Source organism: Herpailurus yagouaroundi, unplaced genomic scaffold, assembly GCF_014898765.1.
Source record: "Herpailurus yagouaroundi ecotype Mexico unplaced genomic scaffold, PumYag 198, whole genome shotgun sequence".
Taxonomy (NCBI): domain Eukaryota; kingdom Metazoa; phylum Chordata; class Mammalia; order Carnivora; family Felidae; genus Herpailurus; species Herpailurus yagouaroundi.
Window position 1 is genome coordinate 28,860,306 of NW_024412429.1, and position 12,159 is coordinate 28,872,464.

At 39.7% G+C, this 12,159-nt stretch overlaps 1 long non-coding RNA gene across 1 annotated transcript; it reads left to right on the forward strand.

The window, feature by feature from the left end:
• The first annotated feature begins 2,910 nt into the window (after window positions 1-2,910).
• Window positions 2,911-4,705, forward strand: LOC121013407 (uncharacterized). Its single transcript, XR_005782689.1, has 2 exons — window positions 2,911-3,131; window positions 4,263-4,705. It is a non-coding gene; the product is annotated as an uncharacterized LOC121013407 (long non-coding RNA).
• Window positions 4,706-12,159: the final 7,454 nt, after the last annotated feature.

Consider the following 12,159-nt stretch of genomic DNA (forward strand, 5'->3'; position numbering starts at 1 on the left):
CATTCATTTTTGTTGAGTACGTCTCCAGGATTAAAATTACTGATTCATAAACTGGGCCAGCTACATAATCTGCAGGGCTCAGTGCAAAATGAAAATGCAAGGCTCCTTGCTTAAAAGGTAAGGGGAAAGTGCCATCCGAGGTACTAAAACATAAAACTCTTTCCTCTTTTCCACGATCTCTCTCAACTTGTTGTGTTCTTTTATTTGCCGTTTAATGTCACTTTAAGTAAAGAAAAATTAAAACGTTCAGATATTAGCATGGATTTCACCATTCCCCGTTATACTGTTCATTGGCAGTTTTAAATGCAAATGTAAAAGCATTTCATCTGTATGAGAATCACTGCAATTACACAGTTTGTATTTCGTAGTTGTAGGTGCATACGGATTCCATTCTTAACAGCACACTGAAAATGCTACAATGAACTAAATCAGATATATATATTTTTAAATTTACATCCAAGTTAGTTAACATATAGTGCAATAATGATCTCAGGAGTAGATTCCACTGATTCATCCCCTATATATAACACCCAGTGCTCATCCCAACAAGTGCCTTCCTTAATGCCCCTTGCCCATTTAACCCATTCCCCTACCCACGAACCCTCCAGAAACTCTCAGTTTGTTATCTATATTTAAGAGTCTCTTATGTTTTGTCCCTGTTTTTATATTATTTTTGTTTTCCTTCCCTTATGTTCTTCCATTTTGTAAATCAGATTTTTTTTAATGTTTATTTTCAAGCTAGAGAGAACGAGACAGGCAGAGTGTGAGCAGGGAGGGGCAGAGAGAGGGGGAGACACAGAATCCAAAGCAGGCTCCAGGTTCTGAGCAGTCAGCACAGAACCTGACACTGGGGCTCGAACCCACGAACCATGACCTGAGCCGAAGTCAGAAGCTTAACCGACTGAGCCACCCAGGCACCCCCTAAATCAGATATTTTTATTTTGTTTCTTGGTATGTGCACATTATACCAACACTTCCTACCCTCCGCCTACTGGTGAGAAAGAAGGACTAAAAGGATAAAGAACTGTAGGTTGCCCTATCTTTTCCTTTCCTTCCGTGTTCTTATTTCTTGCATATGTGTTTGGCTAATGCAGGGAAGTGACATCAGTAAGAAAGGATATGACAGGATTCTTTGGTTTTTCATGTTTCTGAAAACAGCACTGCCTTCTTTCTACATTCAGGGCAAGTTCTGGTTCTGGTGGAAACGAGGCTCCTTGGGGATGTCAGCACCCTTGCACCCTGTACTCCTTTGAGTGACCGCTCAGGCATGGGCTGCACAGAATTTGGTGCTCGCGGGCATGGTGTTATGCTGTAGGTGACTGAGGCAGCAAAGAACAATGGCAGAGCCACAGGCTATAGCTACCTCCCTGCTCAGGTGCATGGTCCCTACTCGCGACAAGACTTCACTTACCAAAAACAAAACAAAACAAAACACAAACAGACAAACAAAAACACGTTTAAAGAGAAAATCATTCAGAATTTCAAGATGTGGCCAGCAGGGCATTAAACCATGCAATTGAGCTCTGCTGAGCTTCAGGCCCTGTGCAACTACACAGATCATCTATCCCTGAACCCGGTCCTTTTTAGAAGCAGTTTTGCTAAACAGTTTACCAAGGTAGCTGTACCAATTTAACACTTGCACCAACAATATAGGAGAGTCCTGGTTGCTCTAACTTTTCACCAACATTGGGTATCATTTAACCATCATATTGGGAGGGTATTAGTATCCCGTTGCACTTTTAGTTTGTGTTGCCCTGATGACTGATGAGGCTGATGTTCAAAGGCCTGTTGTCATTTTAATCGCTTTTTTTTGTTAAAGTACCTGTTAAAACTTTTGCCCCTTTTTATATTGGGTGGTCTACCTTTTTCTCATCGGTCTGTAGGGGTTATTCATATTTTCTGCATTCTTTCCACATGCATATACGTTGCAAATACCTTCTGCGTGTGCTCTTTCACTCTCTAACAGTATTTTTGATGAACAGCAGTTGTTAATTTTAATGAATTCTAAGTTACTAATTTAGAGCTTTGCAGTAAGCTTTGATATCTTGGTGTAACTTGTCCAGTTTCATTCTTCTTCAGTATTATCTTGGTCTCTCCTTTTGAAATAAAAACTCTGCAATGAGCTATGTGCCAACCTAAAAAAGTCTTCAAATCTGAATTCCCTAAATTACCCAGCAGAGGGAACTACGCTACTACCAAGTAAAGCCAGACTACCTCTGGATTTGGACTAAAGCAAATTATTAGTGTTGTGCTTTGTCTTTCCATACCAGAAAAGAGGAATCTTTGGTTTCTTTTAACATACTCTAGCTAATTAGCATTCCCGGCAGGTGCAACCACCAGCTGGACTTATTATACCAACAGTTGTTGCATTGAGAACTTTCTGATGATCATAAATGCCAAGGTCATTCAATATTTTCAAGAATTTTCATCTTCTTTATTGCCACCATTCGGTATGGTACTGATGAACATAACTTCTGTGGGTGTTTATAAACCCTACCGGAAGCCATTGTTTCTTCTAGGACTAGTGTTCCATTTTCCACAGTAATTCTGAACCTCAGAATAGAAAAGAAATGACCAAACAACATCACAAATCTCTTAGTGAAAAGTGTTCTTTGAAATTAAATGAAAATTGTTTAGTATCCAGAAATATATATACATATATTCTGTATACATACATGTATATTATATATAATATGTATATGTATTATATATGTATATAATATATGTATATGTATATATTCATATATGTATATATGAATATATGTATATGTATATATGTATATATGTATATAATACGTATATGTATTATATATGTATACAGAATATATGTATATATAATATATATTCTATATAATATATATGATACATTATGCTACATATGGTGCATATATAGTCTTACAATTTGTAGCTTGTCTCTTAACTCTCTTTCATTGCCTTTTGATGAGCAGAAATTCTTAATTTTAATGTAGTCAAACATCAATTTTTTTGTTTATAGTTAATGCTTTCTATGCTTAAGAAATGCTTTCCTCCTCTAAGTTGATATAGATACTCTACTATACTGTCTTCTAAAATCTTTTTTGGCTTTGCCTTCACAGCTCTTGGATTGGTTTGTTAGTGCTGCCGTCACAAAGGTGGGTTAAATGACATCAACTTATTATCTCTTGGTTCCAGAAGCTAGAAGTCTAAAATCAAGGTATCAGCAGGTTTGTTTCTTCTGAGAGGGGGAATGAGGGGGAATCTCTTCCAGGCATCTCCCCTAAACTTCTGGTGGTTTACTGGTAATCTCTGGTGTTCTATGGCTTGTAGATGCGTGACCCCAATCTGTGCCTTTATGTTCATATGGCCTTCTCCCTGTGTGCATGTTTGCATCCAAATTTCTCCTTTTTGTAAGGACGCCGGTTATATTGGATTAAAGACACATCCTCCTCCCGTATGACCTCATCTGAACTTAACTAATTCACATCTGCAACAACTTTATTTCCAAATTAGTTCATTTTCTGAGAACTAGGGAGGGGACATCATTTAACCTATAACAGCTCTTTCTTTAATCCACCTCAAATTATTTTTGTAGGTGATGTGGCACAAGGTTAACATATTGGGGTCATGTATCTACAAGCCATGGAACACCAAAGATTACCAGCAAACCACCAGAAGCTTAGGGGAGATGCCTGGAACAGATTCCCCCTTACTCCCCCTCTCAGAAGAAACAAACCTGCTGATACCAATTTTCCCAGAACCATCCACTGAAAATCCCATTCTTTCCCCCACTCATCTAAAATATTCTCTTTTATCAAATGTGTGTAAATGCTGGACTCCATAGACTGTTTCATTGATCCTTTATTCTACCGCATGATCTTACTGTACCTTTATAATAACTTCACACGTGAAAGGGCAAGTCCTCCCATCTGAACTTTTGGAAAGATGTCTTTATTAATTCTGGACCTTTGAGATTTGACATGAATTTTATAATCACCTTGTCAAGACTTTTATAATCACCTTTCACAAAAATCTGTTAAAATTTTCATTGGTATTGCATTGTATCTATGACCTAATTTTAACAGATATTGATTTCTCAACCCATAACCACAATCTACATTTCTATGTCTAGAAAAATATTCTTTGATGTCACTCATTAGAATTTTATACATTCTACTAGTTGGTGTGTAGACATGCAATTGTTTTTTGGAAATTGAATTCATGTCTAGAAACCCTGCTAAACTCTCACATTAATATTTACCCATAGATATTTTTTCACTCTACAGGATACGTGGCCAGTACTCCTTGCATGGTCATGCAAAACACAGAAAAATTGAGAAAGTATCACAGACCAGAGGAGACTGAGGAAACATGTCAACATGGTACCCTACATTGGATCCTGGAACAGCAATGGAAAAAAATCAGAGAAATCCAAATACAGTCTGAAGTTTACTGAACAGTAATATGCCAGTGTGACTCGCTTAGTTTAGAAAATTTACTGTGGTAATGTAACTGGGTAAGAAGTATGTAAATTCCTTGTACTGCCTTTGCAAATTTTCTGTACAAAAGTCCATAAATAAAAACAAAAAAGTATATTTTTTGTAATGTGGTATTCGTCTCAAAATAAACAAATAGACCAATGAGAAGAATAGAGATCCAGAAATAGACCCATACACGTATGGTCAACAGATTTCCAAAAAAAAGTGACCAAAGCAATTTCACGTGGACTGAAAATCTTTTCAACAAATAGCACAGAAATAAAGGACAGCTGCCTGAGATAAAGAATCAATCTCTACTTTTTCCTGATACCATCCATAAAAACTAACTTACAGTGTTATTGTGGATTTAATTGTAAAAGGTGAAACTACAAAATTTCTAGAAAACATTTTCAACTTTGGAATACACAAAGATTTCTGAAGATGAGACACCAAAACACAACCATAAAGGAAAAGATTGAAAAAATAGACTTTCTCAAAATTACAAATTTTGCTCTTGCAGACATGATTGTAAAAACTAAAAGGCAAGCCATGAACTGGGAGAAAATATTTGCAACATACATATCTGATATCCACAATACATAAAGGACTCTTACAACCCAATAACAAGCAATAACCCAAAGGCCCATCAACAGAAGAATGGACAAATCAAATGTGGTAAATTCATATAACGGAATGTCAGGGAAACAGTGATCCATGAATATTTTCAACTTCTGGACAGTCTGTCTTCTTAAGCAAAGGAAAAAGGCACACCATAGAATGTCTCCTCTTCCTTGACTCATCTGCTCCTTACAATTGCAAGGGGGTTAGACCTGGAGCCATATGTTCTCATTCAGAAGATGATAAAACTTACCTCCTCCAGAGCCAAGTGTTTGCGGTCCAAGGTAGGGACTTTCCCCTTTGCCTTCCTGAAAGAATTCATTTACTCTCCAAAGTATTTGTTAACCTTAGAGACAAAGAGTTTCTCTCCCTCTCTCAGAAAGACAGGGCAGCAGCTAAGCAGTGTGTCGTCAATCTAAGCTTCCAGATTATAATAATATTGGGTTTCCTCTCCTGTAGTGTATGCACAGAACCCACCTAGCTCTCACCACGTCTCCCCAGAAGAGAGAGAGAGGAATGGAGCGAGGGAACAGACGCAGTTATTGCTGTAGGTAATACTAATAACTCTGATCTCTGCCCTGGAAACCTGGTATTTGCTTTTGGCATAAAAATGAACAGACATTAACAACTTATCATGGAACACTCCTAGCAATTAAAAACAAAACAAAACAAAATAAAACTACTCATACATGGGACAGCATGAAAGAATCTCAAAGACATTATGTTGAACAAAAAAAGCCAGACACAGAAGAATACATACTGTATGGTTCTCCTAATAACAAGGTCAAGAACAGTCAAAACTAATCAGATGGTAATGAGAGTCAAAACAGTGAGTTCCTGTTGGGAGGTATATGAGAAGCAGCAGGAGGGAATCTTCTGGAGTGCTGAAAATACTCTAGATTTTGATCTCAGGTTAGTAACATGGTTGTACATGTATGAAAAGTTAAGATTAGTGTGCTTTAAGCACCTTCTTTTATGTGTGTTATGATTTTAATTTAAAAAAAAAACTTTAAAAATTCCAGTTGTGGGAATTAACAAGTGATTCTAAAATTTCCGTGGAAATACAAAGGGCAAAAAATAGGCAAGGTACTCAAATAAGAACAAAGTAGAGGGACTGAAAGGGAAAAAAATAAAATAATTAAAGTAGTGTAGGATTTGGCAAAATAATAGACCGAGACCAATTGAACAGAGTCTATAAACAGATGTGTTAATGAACGACATTTAGTTTATGAAGAAGATGATGCTTTAGGGAAAGGATGATTTTTCAGTAAATGGTGCCGGGACAGTCAGACTCATATATAAAATAAAATTTGAACCCCTAGTTTAAATCATATATAAAAATCAATTCGAGGCAGATCATAATTTTCCATGTGAAAAATAAAGCAATAAAGCTTTCAGAAAAGAACTTAGAAGAATATCTTCATGATCTTAGGGCGGAATAACATTTTTTAAACAGGACACAAAAAACAATGACCATAAGAGAAATCATTGGTAAATTATACTATATTACATTTAAGGACTTTTATTACTCTATTGAGAGAGTAAAAAAGCAAACCACAATAAGGGGAGAAATATTTATATAACTGCCAAAGGCTTAATATACAGAATATGTAACAAATTTCTCCAAACAAAAATAACATAAAAGATATGATATAAAAAAAATAGGTAAGAAACAGGAGCAGATCCTTGACACAGAGTACATCCAAAATGGCTAATAAACTTATGAAAAAGTTCTCAATGTCATTTGCTGCTGATGGCAGTGTAAATTGTTATAACCACTTTGGAAAACAGGCTTAGCATTATTTACTTAAGCAGAAATTATGTCTGTCTTATGATTTGGTAATTACACTTCTGGGTATGTACCTGCCAGAAATATGTACACCTAGGCAAGAGACACAAATAAGAATGTTCCAGAAAAAAAAAAAAATGTTCCAAGAAGCACTATTGCCAATAGCTGCAAACTGGAAACAATCCAAATGTCATCAAAAGAAAATGCATAAATAAATTATAGTATAGTTACATAATGGATAACTTTATAGTGTTGCACTAAAGCTACAGGCAGTAACAGATAATTCTCACCATAATGTTGAGTAAGAGAAGCCAGATATAATGGAATGCACACTGAATTATTTTGGGGAGAAGAGAAGGGTTAAGAGGACAGTCCATGTAGAGTTACCATTGTTCTATTTCTTGACTTGGGTGATGCTTACCAACGTATTCCCTTAGTGATAACTCATTGAACTGTAACATCTGTCTTGGTGCATTTTTCCGTATGTGTATTATACTTAACAACTACAAAAAAAAATTTTTTTTAATTTTTTTTTCAACGTTTATTTATTTTGGGGACAGAGAGAGACAGAGCATGAACGGGGGAGGGGCAGAGAGAGAGGGAGACACAGAATCGGAAACAGGCTCCAGGCTCCGAGCCATCAGCCCAGAGCCTGACGCGGGACTCAAACTCACAGACCGCGAGATCGTGACCTGGCTGAAGTCGGACGCTTAACCGACTGCGCCACCCAGGCGCCCCCAACGACAAAAAATTTTAATGCGTGGACCACTTCTAAAAAATTTTTTTGAAAGAATTGGAGGAAGATCTGATGAGATAGGATTCTATAAGATTTTAACTATTTGATATTATTTAGATTTGAGCAGACAGCATAATGTAAACATTGTCAGGGGTCCCAAATATCCACAGAGAACAGCAGAGTAGACTAAAAGGATTTCAGAAATCTCCTTAGTCCTGGATGCTTACTATCTCCCCCGGACTCTCTCCTTTCCTCCTTTCCCCCCAAAATGGCCTGCCCTCTAACCTTCAGGTTTACTTTTGGATTCTTAGTACGTTCTGGACCTGCCCCTGGCCATACTTGAGTGTTCAAAAAAACGGGCATCTGTTTCCATTCACAATGTAGTTTACAATATGGAAATGACACCAATGCTGCATTTTCCATAAATTAGTAAGTATACATCTTCGTATGTGTGTTATTTTGCAGTTCACCTGGTAAATGTATTTGCTTTATTTTCTTAAGTGCAGAGGCATATAAGGAAGTCATTACAAACACAGACTTTGAAATTAGATTAACCAGGCTTCAGATCCCAGTTCTGTCATTTATTAAGTGAACAACCTGTCCAAGCATGTTTCCTCATTTTGTAATTCAGGGTAATGTGACTAACTCCTAGCATTGTTGTAAGGTGGTAAGTGTAAAATTCTTAGCATACTACCTAGCTCAAGGTAAGAATTCAATAACTTCACCTAATGGTCCTGATAGTGCTGATGATGTATCATCCCTGGAAACTATTTAGGAGTTCAACTGGAATAGAAAAAGTTTGTATTTTTGTTTGTGGTATTAGTACTAGGGTTGAGGGTGCAGGGTATTGATTTATAGCTGTGCTGATCAGAAAGCCTAAAATCCCATACATCAGACTCCACAAAATTAAGATCTCGGTAGGTGGTAAATCATGGCAAGAAGGATTGTCATCTAGATATTTCTCCAGAGAAGACACACAGGTGGCCAACAGACACATGAAGAGATGTTCAACATCATGCAACAGCAGAGAAATGCAAATCAAAACTACAGTGAGCTATCACCTCACACTGCCAGAGAGGCTAAAATCAAAAACACAAGAAGCAACAAGTGTTGGCGAGGACGTGGAGTAAAAGGAACCCTTGTGCACTGTTGGTGGGAATGCAAACTGGTGCAGCCACCGTGGAAGACAGTATGGAGCTTCCTCAAAAAAGTTAAAAATAGAACTACCCTACGATCCAGTAATCACACTACTGGGTATTTGTCCCCAAAATACAAAAACACTAATTCAAAGGGATACAAGCAGGGGTACCTGGGTGAGTCAGTCGATTAAGTGTCCGACTTCGGCTCAGGTCATGATCTCATGGTTCATGAGTTCAAGCCCTACATCGGGCTCTGTTCTGACAGCGCAGAGCCTGGAGCCTGCTTCTGATTCTGTGAGTCCCTCTCTCTCTGCCCCTCCCCTGCTTACGCTCTGTCTCTGTTTCTCTCGTGTGCTCTCTCTCTCAAAAATAAACATTAAAAAAATTGAATTAAAAAAAGTATACATGGGCTTCTATGTTTATTAGCATTATTTACAATAGCCAAATTATGGAAGCAGTCCAAGTGTCCATTGATAGATTAATGGATGAAAAAAAATGTGGCATACACACACACACACACACACACACACACACACACACACACACACACACTGGAATATTATTCGGCCATAAAAAAAAGAATGAAATCTTGCCATTTGCAACAACATGAATGGATCTAGAGGGTATAATGCTAAGCAAAATAAGTCAGTCAAAGACAAATGACATATGATTTCACCCATATGTGTAATTTAAGAAACAAGACCAATGAGTAAAGGAGAAAAGAAAGAGACAAACCAAGAAACAGACTCTTAACTATAGAGAACAAACTGATGGTTACCAAAGGGGAGGTGGGGGAGTTGGGGGGGGGTGGGGGGTGGGGATTAAAAGCACACCTACCATGATGAACACTGAGTAATGCAATGAATTGTTGAATTACTATATTGTACACCTGAAACTAATATAACACTGTGTATTAACTATATTGGGATTAAAATAAAAAACGTAATAAAAGAAATAAAGCACCAAAGGGGAAAAAAACCCAGAAAGGTTGTAATCTTCATGAGTAGAAGAAAATACCAGTTTGGATGTGTTGAGTCATTTCAAAAATCATCTGAAGGATGTACTAGGATTTATTTTGACTGGGAAGATTTCGACTGGGAGGGTACTGGACAGTCTCTTCCTGATTTTCACAGGGTGGGTAAGAGGGTAAGAATTTGAAGGTACAAAGGAAACTCCCTAAGTTGAGTTCCAGGTCATGGGTAAAAACAAAAGGAGTCATGACTACACTCTTTAATTTAATGCATGGGAAACATCAACTGAACACTCAGCAATTTTTTAGGTCACACTCATCATACAAAAACCACAGGCATCAACTGAGTGGTGAATTTGATAACAGGTAGGAAACCAGTGAGATTCCGACATGCTGCTAAGTGCAAAGGGGAACCTGAGAAGGGCCAGAGGGAAGGCGGATGTACAGAAGGCTGTTGGTTCACAAAGGGTAGCCCGCTTATGAGGGGGAAGGACCCCTACTCATTTCCACTTCCTAGTGGAGAAACAACGAAGTGTTACTGCTCAAGTTAAGAAGGGAAGGGCTAGTACCTTTCTGCATTAGCCCCTTTAGGGCCACAAACGATTCATATTTGAACAGAAATGCATACAAGTCCTAAACCTTAGATACCAAAAATCATTTGGCCCAAAATACTTTTGTGGCAAATACATGTCACATTAACTCACAAGACTTAAAATAAGGATGAAGCTATACTAATATAATTTGTGGATAATAAGAACAACAGCAACTCACAACAATGCTGATGATGTCCTGCTCACATGGAGTCCTTCCTAAAGTGTTCGGTCCTTCCTAAATCTTACTGAATCAGTAAGACCCAAGCCAGGAGATCAGAAACCATACCAGTTATTTTAACAGGAAAAAAAAAAAAAAAGTGCTCTGTAGAATTGATGAAACAGATATTGGAGAACTAAAAATGTAAAAGGGGGGATTCTCAGATTGAGGCAGTGAAAGTAACTACAAAAGCAACTTCAGCACCTAGGGCAGAAAGAACAAGGGGAAGATGTGGGGGTTACATCCTGGAGAAGGAACCCCGGAAACTGGAGCTCTGGCTTCTGAGAATGGGCACTGTCAGCCCATTGCTGGAATCTCTATGGGGGCAGAACGAGGATGATTCTGGGAGTGTGGAACCAGAAGCTCCTGCTGGGGTGAAGGGACACGGTGGGGCAGTGTGGCCAAGAACAGCCAATAGGAAGCCCGGCCCCTTGGCTCCTCCCCTGGCTGCCACCATGCCTCCAGCGCCCCCTATTGGTGGAGCCTAAAGGACCTGGATGACAAACGTTTAGGTGGGGTCCCAGCTTCTGCATCACATGGCCGAAGTCCCAGCCAAAGGGACGATCTGACCTGGATTTTGTTAGCCTCTGTTTCCAAGTCTTTCGGGGAGAAGGAAGTAACATATTTAGAGAACTCTGAAAAATCCTGGCCGACCTCTCACTTCCTCCCAGCAAAAAGACTTCTTTCTTTTCAATTACTTTAGATTCTTTTTTCTAGGATGGAGGTAGTTGATCTAAATTTAGGGATCTAATTTGGTACATCTGGGTACATCTCCCAGCCTTTACAACTTCCTCTTAAGGACCAGAGCTGAGACTGGCTCTCAGGTTTTCTTTATACTACTTCAACTATTTTAACACATTCTTTTTTTTTTTTTAATGTTTTATTTATTTATTTTCCGAGAGCGAGAGCAGGGGAAGGGTGGGGGTCGGGGGGCGGGTGCAGAGAGAGAATCCCAAGCAGGCCCCGCACTGTCAGCAGAGTCCGCAGGGTGTTCCATGTCACCAACCCTGAGCTCAGGACCTGAGTGAAAATCCAGATTGTGAGGCTTAACGGACTGGGCCATCCCCGGCGCCCCTGCACACGTTTCTTAATTTCAACCCCCCACCATCCCGTTATGAAGAGCCTGGAACCTAGAACCCGGCCTGTGTGGACATCTGCAGGCCACTGCTGACAAGCCTGGAGACTTCATTCAAGCAGATACGTCGTCCTTCCCTTTCCTCTTCTGTACAATGGGACAGTACCTAGTTGCGGGTGGTGGGGACTGCGTGAAATCAAATACAATGCATGGCAGAGTGCCTGGCGGGATGTGGAGAGATGAACGTCCATCTCATTCTTCCGGTACTGAACTCCCACAGTTCACATTCAGAGGAATGTCACAGTCAGGCCCGAACACCAGAACCCCTCTTCCCTGCGCCGCCCTCACTCTCCTCCCCGGAGTGAGGTCCTCCCTGCACCAGTGCCCTCGCTGGTTGGGGCCCTGGATGCTCGGTCAGGCTCTCGGCGCTGCGTGCCTGGGGACTGGAGATCGCGCTGGCGGCTGGGCTGGGGCGGGACGCGGGTGGGGCGCGGCCGCGGCACCGCCTCCCTGGGCGCCGGGCCACCGTGAGCGCCGCGCGCAGCCCGAGCGGTGGGTGCCGGGCGCC